Source organism: Chrysemys picta, chromosome 7, assembly GCF_011386835.1.
Source record: "Chrysemys picta bellii isolate R12L10 chromosome 7, ASM1138683v2, whole genome shotgun sequence".
Lineage (NCBI taxonomy): Eukaryota > Metazoa > Chordata > Testudines > Emydidae > Chrysemys > Chrysemys picta.
The window spans coordinates 23,440,011-23,459,821 of record NC_088797.1 but is presented as its reverse complement, the minus strand read 5'-3'; the positions used below and the strand labels follow the sequence as shown (position 1 = coordinate 23,459,821).

General features: G+C 44.5%; 1 long non-coding RNA gene across 1 annotated transcript in view; it reads right to left on the bottom strand.

The window, feature by feature from the left end:
* Positions 1–3,505: 3,505 nt before the first annotated feature.
* LOC135972555 (uncharacterized) overlaps positions 3,506–19,811 on the bottom strand; it is a 19,021-nt gene continuing 2,715 nt past the window's right edge. Inside the window, exon 2 of the long non-coding RNA XR_010589051.1 lies at positions 3,506–4,838. This is a non-coding gene — a long non-coding RNA (uncharacterized LOC135972555). The remainder of the gene's footprint in view (positions 4,839–19,811) is intronic.

Here is a 19,811-nt window from a genome sequence, read left to right as displayed (position 1 = left end):
CCTGTTGTATCTTGAATTCCAACTCATGACATGGTATTGGACCTTCAATTGGTGCTTTTGGCTGTAAATCTCTCAAATTCTCAATGGTGCCTACATTTATAATGCACTTTTCATCTTAATATTCACTTTACCAATATTAAATAATTATTGTTGGTATAAATTGTTTATGAACTTTAAAATAGATCTCTACAAAAAACTACAACTAGATATTCAGGCAATGCTAGATAGCATGAAGCTACAGTTTAGGGGCATTCCACAGTTAAGATCTGGCCCCAAACAGGGAGTGCACATTAAGGGTCCAATTCTATAGTTCTATAACGCAGTCTGAATGTTCAAAGTTCAGAGGATTACAAAGATGCTGGCCTACAGTTAGCCCATGTCTGGGCACATGCTACATATTTTATCAAAAGACTGGACTAATTCTGTTCATTTTCATTTTTTCCCCTCCAGAGCACATTAATCCACTCCCTTCAGATGGCTGCAATCCTTTGCTCCAGTACATCACTGAATAGCTCCTCAAGAACTTCCCTGGGTGTTTAGCCTGACCTACCAAGAAGGAAGAGACAGACTTGTGGATTGTGAATGTTGGGAATATTAAGCACCAGCTATAAAAAGATGTAACCGTTCTCAATGAAACCTCACTCCCCTCCTCCAAATCCCTCCTTAAGACTCACTTCTCTTGACTAGCTTTCCAATGTTAATCTCAATTCTACCACCTCTACCCTCTGACTGACTTCCTCAAACTAACATTATATTTTAACTTACTTAAAAAAAAAAAAGGAAGCAACAAGATGTGAACACAAGATCTCTTACTTTTGTAACTCTGGAGTAGTCTAGTTTTCTCCCGACTCAATCCTTTATTTGTCATCCTTTGATTCATTTTGGCTAATCGAAGCTGTGACCTCACTAGCATATTTCTTAAAAATCTTCCATTGTTGCATTACCACTTATGCAATTCCACTGGTGGAAGCTACTGTAGGTTGATCACCTGCCTTTTCACCACCGTATTGTCTAACCCCTGTTTGCAGTATGAATGCTGAGCTAGTGGTCAGCACTAGTGCTTTCACTGTGGCTACCATCGATGGATGTACACTGGTACTACAACAATGGCAGATTTAAGTGAAAAGCCTGTGTACACAAGGCTTTAGGGTCTGGGCTAGTGTGGTTTTGAGTACTTATTGCAAGGTGTACAATGCCTTCAATTCCAATTGACTTTTATAGCAGTGAGAGTTCTGAGTACCTCATAGGGGCTGCTTACAACCAGTACACCTCAGTTCCTGTCTTCTCGATTTGTCTGAAAAAGTCATGACCATCTATCCTGCTGTACAGATACTAATAACAACAGCATATCCTCCCTTCTGGTCTCAGTTTGATGCTTATTACATTTCTCATTGTGGTCTTTATTGCTTGTGTCATATGTTCTGTTAATACACTTATCCTTTATTCATGGAAGCTCTCTGGACTTGTTCACAGGTATCTGACCACTTGTCATAAGCATATACTCTCCTTAAATCCCTCTCTCACTCAATATTTTTTCATTCTAACCCTTAATGTTTCCCTATCAGAAATGCTGGGTGATGGTTACTCTGGAGAGTATCTACTCCAAAGGGTTGAAAATTTGGCGCATCAGACATTCTCAGTTTAGTTTCTTCTTTTAGGAAATGTCCTAACAGTAAGAACTTAAAGAAGTGAGTTTTGGGGATATTGAATTGTTCTCCAATGGCATTACATTGACAAAGTTTGAATCCTAAGATCTTTCCACTGTCTAAAAAAAATTTCCCTGGAAAATTTGAGAAAATTGTATTATATTCTTAATAATGACTAGTGCTTGAGCACTTGACACCAAATACTGACAGCAGTTCTTATTCATGTTTCTGTTAATGTAGAGGGAGTGTGATAGAGTGAGGAAGGGTTTATTAGCTGATAGAAAAGTATACTCTTTCCCCTTTCTAAAGGGAGCTGCTGGCTGCTCAGTGTATCAAAAGCAGGCCACTTATTCAGGAGCCTAAATATGGACTTAGAAACCTAAATTTGGCTCCTCCTTTTGGAGCTCTTGCTTGTCAACTCTAAATTTCTCTGAGCAAACCAAATACCCAAACATTTATACTTACCTGACATCCATCTCAGTGGCATTTACACAGAAGAGTCACCACTGACTGGAATAACTGATTTTAAGGAGTCTGTGTAGTATCTAAAAGAGAGCATTTAACATATAGGAGTCTGTCATCAGCATATAGTGAAATTATGAGGTTTAGATTTCCCAGTGCAACAGGTTCTGTGATGATTTCCTGTTTTACACTCTCGTGTGCCACAGGTTTTAGTAATACAGCAAATTAGGGTGAAAGAATTACACCCTTCCTTTACACCTCATGCTGAATATTAGATAATTAATCTTTACAAGTGCCTAGGAGCTACTTTACAAATGGGGAAACAGAGACACAGAGAGGTGAAGTAACTTGCCTGAGGTCACACATTGAGTCAGTGGCAAAGTCAGAATTAGAACCTTGGAGTTCCTAAGCCACATCTATCTAAATATAGACACTATGAAAAACTGTATATAAATACAGGAAGTCATCCAGATAAGTACACAGGGAGGTATTTGATATGGTGTATTTGTAGAGATTATTACAAAATGTGTATGCAATAAACATGTAAGTAGGTGATGCTTTTATAAACATAGTAAAGGGCATTCTTTTTAAGTAAAGTGTTTGCTATTGCAGCAGGTAACCTATGTAGTAGATTCTGCCTGTTACTGTTATATAGCACTGTAAGCAGACATGATCTTTACAAGGTAGGAGTGTACATATTTGTTCAAATTCTACATGATGGGGGCCAGATAAGTAGATAGATAAGACAGAGATAATGTGCCAAATCCTTGCCCCAAAGAACTTACAGTCCAACAGTTCAAATGGGTACAAGACAATCCAAGGTACTATGGTCAGATAGTACATACTGGAAAACAGAAAAGCATGTGGCCATTGTAAATGGAATGCTTTGTGTGATGGGTGGATTGTGTCATGTTGCTATTGCACCCAAAGTGTTTTGTGTGACAGGTGGAATAGTCGCATCACCACTCTGAACTGGAATGTTTCCTGAACCAGGTGGATTGTGTCATGTTGCTATTGTACCCAGAATGCTTCATGTGACAGGTGCATTGTGCTATGTGACTACTGTAAATTGAATCTTTCATGGGACAGGTGGACTCTGTCATGTTGCTATTCCTGAATAATAGTATTGATTTTGTCATGTGAGATCACAGTCTCAGTGTTGAAAGGCATCCTTTCAGAGACTACTAGCTGAAAAAAAGTGCCTTGGAGATTCTCAGAGGTGGACTATATGGGCATATGATACCAACTGTCAACAAGGACTAATAGTCACACTTTTCAAGATCTGTTGGTCCCAGTTTTTAAATCTGTACACTTAGGAACAAACTCTGTCCTTAGATTTCAGAGTAGCAGCCGTGTTAGTCTGTATCCGCAAAAAGAAGAACAGGAGTACTTGTGGCACCTTAGAGACTAACAAATTTATTAGAGCATAAGCTTTCGTGGACTATAGCCCACTTCTTCGGATGCATATAGAATGGAACAGATACATATAGAATCTGTCCTTAGATACACACATGCAATTCCTGTTGAAGTCAGTGGGAATTGCTAGCCTATCTGAAGGCACAATTTAACCTCCCGTACTCAAAATACCTTTCCGACAGGTTCAGCAAGGAGAGAGAGGCTGCAATTACATGCCATTTGGCCATGCATACGTGCCCAATACCTATCTGCCATTGCTATACTCCAATGTTTCTCAACCTTTTGAGGTTGTTGACCACTTATACAAAGTCAAAAATGTTCATAACCCCCTACATTTGTTATAAAAGTAAGAGCAAATAAGGTGTCAGTGATAATAATGATAAGCTTGTGTCATTTATTTGTGTGTGTTTCGAAAGGTTGAAAGAGATTACTTAGTCTTAAAGGGAACTCAATATTGAAGGTAACTCAAGAGTCTGCGGGGACTGCGGGGGTGGGGGTGAGATTTTCTTTGCTTTAGTTTGTAATACATTTTTCAGTGCCTTATTCCTCCCTGATTGCTTTTTTATCCCCCCTTGAGGTCATGACCCACTGCTTCAGAAACACTGATCTACCAAGTTGAAGTGATGCTCTTTGAAAAGCTGCTGACTTATTAAAAATATCTGTTAAAGGTGATCTGTAAAGCTTCAGTTACTACATGTCAAAACTGTAGTTTATGGTTCCAAATTGCTGACAAAATCAATGTGTACATTGAAAATTATACTTCTTTGTTCTCCGTTTGTTTGGGTGGAGAGATATTCGCTAGGACAGTGGTTCCCAAACTTGTTCCGCTGCTTGTGCAGGGAAAGCCCCTGGCGGGCCGGGCCGGTTTGTGTACCTGCCACGTCCGCAGGTTCGGCCGATCGTGGCTCCCAGTGGCTGCGGTTCGCTGCTCCGGGCCAATGGGAGCTGCTGGAAGCAGTGCGGGCCGAGCCACTAGGATTTTCTCCTTGTTTTCCTTGTCTTTCCTGCAGTCAATCCAAGAGCAATTAGGTTCTGAAAAGTGCCACACCAAGCCCACATCAGCCCAAAGGACAGACGTAGGGGCTCAGAATGCAGAATGTGGGGAACATGCCACATGGGAGCATCTGCTCTGGAGTCCTGCCTTCTGTCACATTGTTGCAAACAACAGGGTTATCCTAACAGCCCTTCTGCTACCTTGGATCAGTCCATTGAACAATACCAAATGCTTCAGAAAAGGACAACACAAACTTCACAAAATACATCCGTCATCAATTTGGCAGGGTATAGGTGAGTTGTCCATGATGATCTCCACACCTGCAAAGAAAAAAAAAAAAAAAAAGATTTTTCTGGCACTCAGTTTTGATTTTCACAGCCGATCAACAGTTTCTGTAATCAGGAAATGGTATCCGACACCCTGCCAGTGCCAGACAACACTGAAGGGTGGCTTGTGTACACAGAGTTAATGCTCTCCTGTTTGATAGTCTCTATGGAATCCTTATCAGACATTTGACATGACACTGCCAAATCTCCCCCAGGAGAGGGGTTATTGCAGCTCATGAAGGACAAACATATTGATAGGACCATGAAAAGGTCTTCCTGGCAAATAGCCAGGCTCGGTCCAGAGGTTTTAATTGTATACCTTCATAGGAACTAGGTCTCCCTTTCCTAGCGAAAAATAATTTGAATGGTACCATCTAATCAAATCCACTATTTGTTGCTTCCAAATAACAAACAACACACTACTTAATAATCTGGCATGAATTTCACATTATCTCAGTCAGACTGAAAACAGTACAGCCACAATTTTCCTTAATGAGACCCAAAGCAAGTCAATAATTGTAAGCCAGTTAACTACTCCCTGTAAAGAAACCCACCAGTTTCCATGCAAGCCAGAGTAGGTTTTGCAAGCTTGAGCATCCCTTACAACATTCTGGTTAGGCACAGTCCTTGCCAACAACTATAGACTACTGTAATGCATTAACAGCACAGGTTCACCACACTCCTTATATCAGGGGTTCTCAAACTGGGGGTTGGGACCCCTCAGGGGGTCATGAGGTTATTACATCAGGGGTCACGAGCTGTCAGCCCCCACCCCAAAACCCACTTTGCCTCCAGTATTTATAATGGTGTTAAATATATTAAAAAGTGTTTTTAATTTATAAGGGGGGTCGTACTCAGAGGCTTGCTGTGTGAAAGAGGTCACCAGTACAAAACTTTGAGAACCACTGCTTTATATGCATATGTTGTGTTCCAAGGTAAATACAACAGCAACCTCTTGTCCTTCCACAAATATACAACTATGACAGATGAGCGTTGTTCTCTCAATGAAAAAGATTCCATTAGGAAATGGAAACTCACATATTCCACAGAAAATCAGAATAGTGTAGCAATTGTTCCACAGGCTTTACTAACAAGGAAGGGTTGCATTTCTGGGACTGCACCAGCTCGGAATTGTGATCTGGCATCCTCATTTGCAGGGTGCTAAAGGATCAGAAAATAACCAATTTGAGCCATCAAGCAAAATAAACACAGCAATGTTTTGTCGCACCACATTCTTACATTAAGTTGTCATGTTCTTATACATGAGTTTGTCTTGTCAAGCAGGAAAAAGTGGCAACCCTCATTACTTCTCTCCTTGATAGAGGCGTTTTCGTTCTGCCCTTTCTCTAAAGAACAAGGGCCCAATTCTCAAAAGATATTTGACCATCTAATTTGATTGATTTCAGTGGAAGTTAGGAGCCTAATATCTCTGAGGATCTGAGCCAAAATGTTTCCCTTGCAATGTTGTAACGCAACGACGTTGAATCTAACCTGAAGTCACATTGGGTGCTCCAAACATCCTGAAAGTCTGGCTGTTCTGAAGACCTGTGAAATCAGTACTGCCCTGGAAACTTCAGAATGGTGTACTTGGGACCCAAAATTTGAACCATTTAATGAGCAAGGGGTGTGTATTTAGGAAGTAAATAGTTCCCCTGCCCAGCCCAATTTCCTGCTCCTGTTTTGCATGTGTACTGGGAAGTTGTGTATGTTTAGAGCCAGATTGTCTATGTGTATTGTGACAAAGTTCCTCCTCTACCTTGGTGGGTCCTGCGCTTATTAGCGAATTTGCTCGCCTTACAGATTCACCACGTGGGTCGGGAAACAGCCCAGAGACCTTCCCCTCTGGTAGAAGCCACAGTCCAGATCAATTCCTCCTGTGTCTGATCAGGAATTGGGAGGTTTGGGGGGAACCTGGGCCCGCCCTCTACTCTGGGTTCCAGCCCAGGGCCCTGTGGACTGCAGCTGTCTAGAGTGCCTCTTGGTACAGCTGCGCGACAGCTACAACTCCCTGGGCTACTTCCCCATGGCCTCCTCCCAACACCTTCTTTATCCTCACCACAGGACCTTTCTCCTGGTGTTTGATAATGCTTGTACTCCTCAGTCTTCCAGCAATATGGCTTCTCACTCTCAGCTCCTAGTGCCCCTTGCTCCCAGCTCCTCGCGTGCACACCACAAACTGAAGTGAGGTCCTTTTTAAACTCAGGTGCCCTGATTAGCTACCCTGTCCTAATTGATTCTAGCAGTTTCTTAATTGGCTCCAGGTGTCTTAATTATCCTGCCTGTCTTAATTGGTTCTAGCAGGTTCCTGATTACTCTAGTGCAGCCCCTGCTCTGGTCACTCAGGGAACAGAAAACTACTCATCCAATGACCAGTATATTTTCTCTCTACCAGACTCCTGTACCCCACTGGTCTGGGTCTGTCACAGTATATACATATTATAATTTATAAGTGAATTCACTGAAAACTGGTAATTCACATACCACTTGTTTAGAACAAAATAAATGCAGTTCACCTCAACTTTTCAAAAGCACAATAGTAATTAGTGTTTGCAGTGTTGTTGTAGCCAGTTGGCAACAGGATATGAGAAAGACAAAGTAGGTGAGGTACTACCTTTTTTTGGACCAACTTCTGTTGGTGGGAAGGACAAGCTTTCAAGCTTCACAGAGCTCTTCTTCAGGTCTGGGGAAGGTAGGTAACTATGAACCAGAGTGTCTAAGCTAACTACAAGCTGGGGCACATTGTTAAGCATAAAGGGTTCAAACATGCTGTAGGAAACCACTTACAAATGAAGTGGGCAACTGAGGGTTAGATTGTATTGACATTTGTAAACCATAAGGATTGGAAGGAGCGAAAGGTGGGGAATCAACCTTATCAGACTAAGGGCTGGTCTACACTGGAAACTTACATCCCCCTGGTGTAGACAGCGCTAGGTCAACGGAAAAATTATTCTGTCAGCCTAGCTACCGACTTTCGGGAAGGTGGATTACCTACCCCAATGGGAGAACCCCTCCTGTCGGCACAGGTAGTGTCTACACTGAAGCACTACAGTGCTGCAGCAATGCAACTATGCGACTGTAGTGGTTTAAGGGTGACTTTTGATGGCTTAAAAAGACTTTAGTTTTAATTTCTAATGACAGAAGGCTTAGAACAGCTTACCCTTCAGCACCGGACCTGAAGAAGAGCTCTGTGTAGCTCGAAAGCATCTCTCTTTCACCAACAGAAGTTGGTCCAATAAAAGGACTTGGTGGTGATGGGGGACCTCAAGTACCCAGACAGACACCTGTTGAGAAAATAATACGGCAGGGCACAGATTGTCCAACAAGCCTATGTGCCAACTTTTAGTTTTCTGAGGGGGTGCTCCACCCCCACTCCACCCCAAGGCCCCGCCCCCACTCCACCCTTCCCCCAAGGCCCTGCACTTGCTCCACCTCTTCCTGCCCATGCTCCACCCCCGAGGTCCCACCCTCACTCCACTTCTTCCCACCCCTGCTCCACTCCCTCACCGAGACCCCCACCTGCTCACAGCCCTCTGCCCTCCCCCAAACCCCTCCCCAAGCCACCGATCAGCTGTTTGGCAGCGTTGCTGAAGAGCTGTTTGGCAGTGCTCCCAATTAGTTGATTGGGCGTGCCGCCAAACAGCTGTGGCTGGTAGGTTCTAAACATCCACTGTTTTTTTCCATGGGTGCTCCAGCTCGGGGCACCCATGGAATCGGTGCCTCTGCCAACAAGTTCTTGAAATGTATTGGAGACATTTTTTTATGTCAGAAGGTGGAAAGCAACTAGGGGAGAGGCTTTTGTAGATTTGATTTTGACAAATAGGGAGTAACTGGTTGAGAATTTGAAAGTGGAAGGCAGCTTAGGTGAAAGTGATTGTTGTCTGATGCTACCGGTGTGGTGCTCTGCTTTCTCCTGTTGATATCAATCGGCTGCATGCGTGTGTTCCCTCTGTGTGCTGCCCCAGCTCTGCGCAGATAGCTGACCCAGCAGACCCGAAGAGAACCCCCAATAACCACAGAGTCTAGTAAGATGCAAAGCCACATCGAGTAGGTTTATTGCGATCTCGGACACAATGGCAGTTCCCCGTAGATTACTTAGTCTACCGGGCATACTACAAGAAAGTGCCTCTTGGCAAGGACCCGGCTCAGTGGCGGGACTTTCCACTGCCCCCGTGGCCGGACAAAGACACAACCCCAGGGATACATTCTTATACACAGGTACAAACAAGTTACACATCACTCCAGACGTATTGAGGTGCAACCCCTCTACGTAGCAAGGTACAACCCCTCTACGTAGTAAGGTGCCGCCTCTCACCTTGTACATGTTGGTTCGATCAAAACAACTCTATCCATCATTTTACCCTTTTGCCCCTGTCATTGGGATGGGTCGGCCTGTTCCATGTTATCTGTGGAATGTTCCAGTATTGGAGTGTTCTGATATCTAGTGTTCAGTACTTTTTAGGTATGTATCTTTTTTGCAGCATCAGCCCTTTCCTTGCCAGCTTCTGTGAGTAGGGCCTGCCTCTGGCTCACAGCTTAACTTTGCTTTATGTTAGCAAAGTCTTGACCACTACTTTGGTTCAGGCCTTAGGCCTCATACCGGGCCTCTGATACCAAGGTTTATATCTCAGGGCCTCCTCTTACTACAGTGATCATGAAATGGTAGAGTTCATAATTCTAAGGAATAGTAGAAGGGAAAACAGCACAATAAAGCTAATAGATTTCAAGAAGGCAGACTTTAGCAAACTTAGGGAGTTGGTAGGTAAGGTCCCATGGGAACAGTGGCGTAGCCAGGGTTGCAGCTGAGGAGGACCGGCGGAGAAAAAAGGCGCCGGTTCTTCGGTGGCATTTTGGCGGCCCTGAGCATGCGCTGAAACGCCGCCAAAAGACAGAGCGGCGCATGCGCAGGGCCGCCCCGCTTCCCCATCCGGAGCGCTGTCCGGGGCACCGAGACCCCCGGCCACGCTCTCAGGGCCAGAGTCCCGGCCGGAGCGCTGGGAGCCTGTGGCCCTGTTCCGCCGGCCGCCCGGAGTGCCGGGAGGTGGGAGCCAGCAGGCCAGCCCGCGAAAAAAATAAAAGAAAAACCCGGAAGCAGCCGAGAAGGAGGGGGGGTGCCCAGGTGGAGGGGGAGGGGGGGTCAGTGCACCGCTGCTGTTGCTACTCACTTCATCAACAACAAAAGAAGTCTCCTCCCCCGACTGGAACTCGTCCATCTTTCCTCCGGCTCGGACCGCAGCCGCTCACACCGCCAGCCTGTAGCGAATGCCCCATCCCCTGATAATGGCAGAGGAGTTATCAGGGGACGGGGACGGGACGTTCGCTACAGGCTGGCGGCGTGAGCAGCTGCGGTCCAAGCCGGAGGAAAGATGGACGAGTTCCAGTCGGGGGAGGAGACTTCTTTTGTTGTTGATGAAGTGAGTAGCAAGAGGGAGGAGACAGCGGAAGGACCCAGAAGTGGCGCCGAGTAAGTATGAAAATTAAAAAGGCGCCACTTATGGGGAATGTGGTCAAGGGAAGCAGCCGCTTCACCTGAACCCCCCTAGCTATGCTACTGCATGGGAAGCAAGTCTACAGGAAAAAACAGTTCAAGAGAGTTGACAGTTTTTCAAAGAGACATTATTAAAGGCACAAGAGCAAACTATCCCACTGCGTAGAAAGATAGGAAGTATGGCAAAAGACCACCCTGGCTTAACCGGGAGATTTTCAATTATCTGAAACTCAAGAAAGAGTCCTACAAAAAGTGTAAACTAGGTCAAATTATAAAGGATGAATATAAACAAATAACACAGCATGTAGGGACAAAATTAGGAAGGCCAAGACACAAAACTAGATTAAACTAGCTAGAGACATAAAGGGTAACAAGAAAACATTCTACAACTACATTAGAAGCAAGAGGAAAACCAAGGATAGGGTAGGCCCGTTACTCAATGAGGGGGGGAAAACAAATGTGGAAATGGCAGAAGTGATAAATGACCTTTTTGTTTAGTTTTTCACCAAAAAGTTAGTGGCAATTGGACGTCTAACATAGTGAATGCTAGTGGAAATGAGGTAGGATCAGTGGCTAAAATAGGGAAAGAACAAGTTAAAAATTACCTAAATCAGTTAGATGTCTTTGTCACCAGGGCCTGATGAAATACATCCTAAAATACTCAGCTGACTGAGGAGATATCTGAGCCATTAGCGATTATCTTCAAAAAATTATGGAAGACAGGAGAGATGAAGAGGACTGGAAAAGGGGAAATATAGTGCCAATCTATAAAAAGGGAAATAAGGACAACCCAGGGAATTACAGACCAGTCATCTTAACTTCAGTACCTGAAAAGATAATGGAGCAAATAATTAACCAATCAATTTGCAAACATCTAGAAGATAACAAGGTGATAAGTAACAGTTACCATGGATTTGTCAAGAACAAATCACATTGAACCAACCTAATAGCTTTCTTTGACAGGATAACAAGCCTTGTGGATAGGGGGAAGCAGTAGATGTGGTAGATCTTGACTTTAGTAAGGCTTTTGATACTGTCTCACATGACCTTCTCATAAATAAACTAGGGAAATGCAACCTAGATGGAACTACTATAAGGTGGGTGCATAACTAGTTGGAAAACCGTTCCCAGAGAGTAGTTATCAGTTGTTCACAGTCATGCTGGAAGGGCATAACGAGTGGGGTCCCGCAGGGATCAGTTCTGGATCCGGTTCTGTTCAATATCTGCATCAATTATTTAGATAATGGCATAAAGAGTACACTTGTAAAGTTTGCAGACAATACCAAGCTGGGAGGGGGTTGCAAGTGCTTTGGAGATAGGATTAAAATTCAAAATGATCTGGACAAACTGAAGAAATGGTCTGAAGTAAATAGGATGAAATTCAATAAGGACAAATGCAAAGTACTCCACTTAGGAAGGAACAATCAGTTGCACACATACAAAATAGGAAATTACTGCCTAGGAAGGAGTACTGCGGAAAGGGATCTGGGGGTCACAGTGGATCACAAGCTAAATGTGAGTCAACAGTGTAACTCTGTTGCAAAAAAAACAAACATCATTCTGGGATGTATTAGCAGGAGTGTAGTAAGCAAGACACGAGAAGTAATTCTTCCGCTCTACTCCATGCTGATTAGGCTTCAACTGGAATATTGTATCCAGATCTGGGCACCACATTTCAGGAAAGATGTGGACAAACTGGAGAAAGTCCAGAGAAGAGCAACAAAAATGATTAAAGGTCTAGAAAACATGACCTATGAGGGAAGATTGAAAAAATTGGGTTTGTTTAGTCTGGAGAAGAGAAGACTAAGTAAGGGCATGATAACAGTTTTCAAGTACATAAAAGGTTGTTACAAGGAGGAGGGAGAAAATTTGTTCTTCTTAACCTCTGAGGATAGGACAAGAAGCAATGGGCTTAAATTGCAGCAAGTGGTTTAGGTTGGACATTAGCAAAAACTTCCTACCTGTCAATTAATCACTGGAATAAATTGCCTAGGGAGGTTTTGGAATCTCCATCACTGGAGATTTTTAAGCACAGGTTAGACAAACACCTGTCAGGGATGGTCTAATACTTAGTCCTGCCACGTGTGCAGGGGACTGGACTAGATGACATCTCATGTCCCTTCCAGTCCTAAGATTCTATTAAGATATTATCTCACCCACCTTGTCCATCTTCAGCACCTGATATTTATAGATCTGACAAAAAGAGGATGAGATTGAAGCCAGATATTAGAAGTGAATCATGATGAATAATTTCTCTTTTTTGCATGAATTTATAAAAGCAAAGGACTAAATAGCAGTGGACTGGCCTGGTACTGAGCAAGCTTTTCCTACCCTCCGCACAATCCTGATCTGCATCACCTCTGATTATTCCACTCCTAGACCCCAGCTCAGCCGGTGCACCTGAGGCCAGACCTGCAGCACTCCCTGCTATGCCAGTCTTGGAACCTGCATTCAGTTCTGTGGCTGCCCCTCAGCTAGCGCAGTCCAGGGCTACCCATGCAGTGCTTAGCAATGCATCCCAGACACATTTTCATGTACAGCTTGAGTGAGGATTTGAGCTTCAGAGGAGCCCAAACTGAAACTCAGCTCTGAAGTCAGATCACATGAACTGGCTCTAAAGCCAGCCCCAGCCTGGAGTGCAGAGGGCTTGGGGTGGGCTCATCACAGAGGTGAGTTTGCTGGGCCAACTTGGACCAAGAGTTTGAGTTTGGTCCCCTGGCAAATTGGACCCTGACCTCCAGCTGAGGTGGGGCTGGTGCCCTGGCCCCCAGGGCTTGTTATCCCACAGGAGCAGGGGTGAGTTACTGATTAGCATAGCTGGGAGTGGGGGGTACAGCGCCAGGGTCAGCCTGAGTGTCTTTGCCTAGGGCAGGGGAACCAGCCTGGGGCCACCGAATTCCTGGCAGGGGAGGTGGTCCAAGAGGCTGGCGTATGCCAAGGTCCATTATCTGGCATCACAGCTTCTCTCTGCCCTCCTGGGCTAGGGGCTGAGCTAGGCCACAGCTGCCGGCCTGTCTGCGAGGGGGCATTGCTGCTCCTGGTGATGGCACTTGGCAGCTAGCAGCCCCGCAGCCCAGAGGGCAGAGGTGCATGGCACACCTGTGCCACACACGTGAGCCCCATGGGCAGGGTACATGGGTCTGTGCTGGGCGGGCTGAGCACTCGGGAGCCAGGCATGCTCCTGCTCCAGCCCTAGTCTTGTGTGCTTTGGGCAAGGCTCTGCAGCAGGGCCAGAGAGCGGTGGAAATGTGGGTGGGCCCCAACTTATGGTGAAAGGGCAATGATCTGTCTGTGGATGTGGGGGAGACCGAACAACTCCTGCATGAGGTGGTGCATCTTGGTCCGGAGGGGAATGGGATGGGCACGGGGAAGGGACATGTTCTGGGCGGCATTGCTGTTTCTGGAGATGGCTAGGAAGTGTCTGTCCCAGGGTAAATCCCTGCTCTGTCCCCGGATGGCAGCTTGGGCAGCTTCCTCCTGAGTACAAACCCGCTCAGACCCCCTGGTACATACTCAGGTGGCTAGCCCGAACTGCTGCCCATGCTACCCTCAGGCAGGCTAGCTCAGAGCTGTGTCTGTCTCCCTAACCTTGGGAAGCGCTCCCAGGTGCAGTGTAGACATGTCCTTGGGTATGTTCACATTTGAGCTGCAAGGGCGTGATCCCCTGCTTGTGTAGACATACCCATGCTAGTTCTGCTCAAGCTGGTGCCTAAAATCAGAAGTGTAGCCATGGCAGCATGAGCAGCAGGAGGGACCAGCTGCCCTGAGTATGTACCTGGTGTCCCTGCTGGGCATGCACTCAGGGTGGCTAGCCCCTCCCACCACGGGCACTGCCAGGGCCACATTCTATTTTTAGCGAGCTAGCCGGAGTATCGTTCTGACATACCCTCTGGCGAGGCTATAGGTGGCAATGCCCCTGCTCTGCATCTCTCTCTGCTTTAGTTTCCCCTTCTATAAAGTGGAATGTGTGATGTGACAGTGATTGTTTGCAGAGTATTTTCAGGTGTGAAAGTGCCAGTAATAATCACAGCCTCCTTCCTGCACCTACGCTATTCACACTACATGAGAGTGGGGTGGCCAAAGATTTGACCCCCACACACCCGACACTCCTCTTCTCCTCTCAGGCACTCCCCAAACACACATATTAGCAGTCTGACACACACACATAGAGCCCCTACATGTATCCTCTCCAAATCTGAGTGAGTGGTGTTGCAACCTGGTGCACAGCATTGCCACACTACTCTGGTTTGGCCCAGCCAAAAAGTGGTCCCACCATGCTCCCTTCCTCACCCCTCAGGTCTGCAGCTTGTTGTAATCCCCTGACACAATCGGAATTCTATTTGGTCCCCTCTACCCAGCAAAAATAAATTTTGGCCTGATTCTACAATTGGATCCCTCCTAGCTTTAACTGAAGTGGGGCTCCTTGCATGCACAATGCTATGCAGATAAAATGGCAGGATTGGTGCCAGTGTTTTAACTGCATTATATATATAATGCTGCTTCCAACAGCTACATCCCAGGCAATGTCTGTCTAGAGCGCTTTCCACTGCATAAATGGCAGTTCCCTGAGTTCTAGTCTATACAGTGAGTTAAAAGGATACTGTCAACATAAAACCCACACTGTAAGTTTTTACCTACCATTGTTATAGTCCCTGTAAAATACTGTTTGTGCCTAGTACTGTGACTGAAAAAGATTACAGAAAAATAATTTCTTTGTTTTTTTTTCTAGTTTGGATCTTTCACACAGCAGCAGGGGAAGGAAAAACATTTTTAAACACTCCAGAAAAATGTGCTTTTAAAACTACAAAAATTGTCATGGAGACTCGGGGGTAGGTATCTGATTCAACTTTACCTTTTGTTTTGTTTTGTTTTGAAACTGACTAGAGCTCAAATTGATGATGCCCCTTTAACAATATCCTTGTGTGATTTCAGCCTGAATTTTCAGGATACAGAAGAAAGCACTGTGTATGAAATCCTGAACAATCACACTCCACGCCTGCCACTCCTATGCATTTCTCATGAAAATCAGTGACTAAACCATACCAAAAAAACCACATGATGTTTTGATTGGCTAAGACTCGACAACTGGATTTGCTGACTGGCTGAAAACTGGGGCTGTGAAAATGCTGAAACTCAGAGACTGGGGTTTTCAGCAGCTTTTCAAGGATCTTGTCTTCCTGTTGATTTTCAGTGAGTTACCAAACAAACTTTGCCATTGGTTGACCAAGTCTTACCTACATTCTCATTGGTGGATATTTCAAAACCTCAGAAGGCCTTAATATAGGCTAGTAGCAAGGAGGTGTTTATTGCTAACTGCTACTGACAGATCTCAGGTTTCAGAGTAGCAGCCGTGTTAGTCTGTACCCGCAAAAAGAACAGGAGTACTTGTGGCACCTTAGAGACTAACAAATTTATTTCAGCATAAGCTTTCGTGGGCTACAGCTCACTTCTTCGGATGCATAGAATGGAACACACAGACAGAAGATATTTATACATACAGAGAACATGAAAAGGTGGAAGTACCCATACCAACTGTAAGAGGCCAATCAATTGAGATGAGCTATCAGCAGCAGGAGAAAAAAACAGATCTCAAAGGCTGCTTAGATTATTGAAATAGAACACTGTACATACAGTAAACTATTAAAGTCTAAAGCGGACTATATTAGCAGCTCAGAGAGCAACACACTTACTGGTATTGCCAACATCACAGAGTAAAAAATATTTCAAAGTGCCATTCACAAGTAGCAAACCAATAGCAACACTCCCAATGACTTCTAAGGTGTAGGACTGGGCCCAGTTTTAAAATGTTTATCACCGCTGATCCAGTATATTGTGCTACTGTTTAGTACGAAGTGGGTATTCACCCACGAAAGCTTATGCTCCAATACGTCTGTTAGTCTATAAGGTGCCACAGGACTCTTTGTCGCTCCTTACCTAGACTGTTCAAAGAACAAAACATTATGCAATGAGCCACAGGTATTACTGGTGTAACTTCACTGTAGTCAGTGGGCTTACACCAGGGACAAATTTGGTCCTGTGTGTTTAATATTTGTGGACTTTAACACAGTCCTCCAGTTTTTGAGTCATCTCTCCTAAAAGGATAAAGGGCACAGTTACCCTGGGGGTACATTAAGATTTTGGTTCTTTAATATTTTGGATGGGGTACTTAGTCCAATTTCATCACCAGCAGGATTATTTGTTGCCAACGGAAAAAAAAATGAGGCCCAGGATGATACTAAGTCCATCAATTCATTTTTTTCTCAGCATATCACACAGCACCTGTGCTCCAGCACCCAGGATTATTAATCACATGCCACAATCTAAGAAATGTTATCACTTAGATGGGAGATTTCCAAGGATTGCCTAGGGGCATTGTGAAGTAATATGGGTAACACAGTAGGCGGTGCTTTTCCATCTCTGTAAGGAACTGATGCCCCAGCCTGGTGCGAGGGACCGCTGTGTTGCTAGATTGGTCATCACCTATTCAAAATATGATATGAAAGAGAAGCCAGGCCACTTATTCTCTACACCCTCTCTCTCACAGGGGTGTTGGGAGGATCAATGAGCTAAGGTTTGTACTGACTTTTGAAGCTTAGAAATGTCAAGTCTTATGATGGTCATTAAGCTCTCATGTCATTTTGCATCAAAATGTGGGTGTTAACTATAGAGAAGCTACATGAATACAGGAACTACCATGCTCAATCTCACCCAAGGCCCATCTAATCCAGGAACCTGTCTCTGACAGTAGGCAGCATCAGAGTCTTCAGAGGAAGTTGCAAGAAACCCCACCATAGGCAGATGAGGGGTTTCTGACCCCCACAAGGTCTCATCCTAATCCCTAATAGTCTGACTGAAGTCCTGAAAGAGGAGGTTTTATCTGCCTGCTGCTACTTTGTTAGCATTAACTGTTATAACTCTGGGTATCCAAGGGTCTAATCCTGGCTGTCACTCACTTCCTGTGTGACTGTGGGCAAGTCGCTGCATCTCTTCAAAACAGATTCTATCAAATAAGGGATCCTACCTATCGCAGAAGAGCATTGTGAGAATTTGTTTATGCAGCTGTGAAATGTTACTGATCTCAAAATGCTAAGGAGCAGTTGTATTATTATGCATCCTAATCATACTCCATCTCAGGTAATTACTATGGGCTGATCAAAATTCCCCCTGCAGTTTCATCTGGATACAGGATTCTTATTCACTTCCCGTCCAATACCTTTGTAGCACTCTTGTATGACTGTTAAACAAGTGCCTTATTCTACCCTAGGGTTGCCTTTATTTCAATAGCATGTGTACCTATTGGATCTTCTATGGTGTTGTCAAGTATAGTTACTGCAAAGCAGTTTGAGAGCCTTGGCTAAAAGGTGTCAGAGAAGGGCAGAGTATTAGCATCATCACTACATTGTCATCAGTGTTGGGGTTTTCAGAAAAGATATTTCTTATGCATTGCATTGTTTTTACAAAATCCAGCTCCTATTTTGAATGAAACAAGAGTTTAAAAACAATGAACTGACATCATTCCAGGACAGGTGGGAAATCCAGAGTGATCCAGGCTACGCACGCACCTGGAGATGAGAGGGACAGAGTGCTCAATATTCAGCATTAAAAGGGTAGTGAGTGATGCCTTGCCACTGGGCATTTGTCTGGCCAAAGAAAGGCCAGTCGGGGGCTCAAGGGGGATTAGGACATGACACCCACAACAACGCGATAGTGTCTTGTCCCCGATTCTGATGTGTGGACTCTGAAGTCGTTTGCTAAACTCTGGCACTCTTCTGGCTGCATGCAGGATTTATAATTCTGGCCACAGGCCACTTGTAGCACGCAGGCTTCTGAAAGGCTCCCTCGTGACAGCAGGGTACAGCTGCTGTCTCTAGTCCATGAATAAAATTGGAATTTTTGCTATGGTAACATGAAGGAGATTTATTCTCAGGGATTAATCCTGCTTCCATTCAAGTCCCTTGGGGGGAGACTTGAGTCCTAGGATCACTCAGAAGTACAGCCAAAACTCCCTTATTAATCTAATATCACTCAGAGAGAGGGCAGCACTGATGATGCAGGCCTGCACCTGGCCTTTCTGTAATGCTTTGTCACCAGACATCTGATTTTCAAAGCTCTTTTAACAAGCAACTAACCTCCCATTCAGTGCCTATTCTCAGCACACCCGCTGGGACTCTTTTCTTTGCTCCTTGGCTTTATTTAATAAATAATAATCCAAAACAGATGATTTTAAGGTGACTCCCATAGTACAAGAAAGAAAGAGGCAGAAGCAGGGCAGTGTCTGATCAGGGATAGTAAGGCTGAGAAATCTGCAATTATGCAAACATGCTCTAGCAATTATCTGATGCACTATTCGGCAAATGACCTATAATATTTTTTATTTTTAAAAACCAGCCTCTCCCTTCCTGTGCAAGTGCAGTATGTAAACTACTCACAGACACAGTGAGTAAACAGGGGGGCCTCATTCTCTGATGCCCTGCACCTTGTGTATTAATTTACATCTGTGCAAGAGGTTGCAATGCCAGAAGGGTGTCAGGTGCACCGGTGAATTGGGCCTACAGGGCCAAACTGATCCTTGATGCAAGATCCCTGAAAACAACACAGTCACACTAAGAATGAATTAGGCCCATATTGGCAAGATTTAAATCTTTTTAATTTGCATCAGAGGCAGCATTAATACTAATATTAAAGTGTGACTTGGTGATTTAAATTAGAGATGGGACAAAGGCCTGGATCCGAACAATGGAGTCAGATCTGAGTTGCACCTTGAAGCTATGGTATGTAACATCTGATTCTGAACACACCAGACTTTGGGGTAGTTCAAATTTGGATTCAGAATTTGAATCTCCAAATTCAGTAGATGAGGAGTCCGGTGGCACCTTAAAGACTAATAGATTTATTGGGCATAAGCTTTCGTGGATAAGAAACCCATTTCTTCAAGAAGTGGGTTTTTTTACCCACGAAAGCTTATGCCCAAATAAATCTGTTAGTCTTTAAGGTGCCACCAGACTCCTCATTGTTTTTGTGGATACAGACTAACACCATTACCCCTCTGATACAAATTCAGTAGATAGGTTTCAGAGTGGTAGCTGTGTTAGTCTGTATCAGCAAAAAGAACAGGAGTACTTGTGGCACCTTAGAGACTAACAAATTTATTTGAGCATAAGCTTTCGTGGGCTGTTTTAGCCCATGAAAGCTTATGCTCAAATAAATTTGTTAGTCTCTAAGGTGCCACAAGTACTCCCCGTTCAAATTCAGTAGAGTAGATCTGGGGTTTGGGTTGTGCCCGTTCAAGAGAGAGAACTTTGGCTCTGGATCCAAAGATTAAAGATGGGGTTTTGTTTGGGCCCACCCATCTCTAATATGCACAGAAGGTCCTATGCTGCAAGGATGAATTGTTCCTGGGAAGCCGGGTCGGATAGTGACTGGAGCTGGGTGTGTGAAGAGTCACTGAAGCCACAGTTAAGAGTGGATTTATTTCTGTTGAA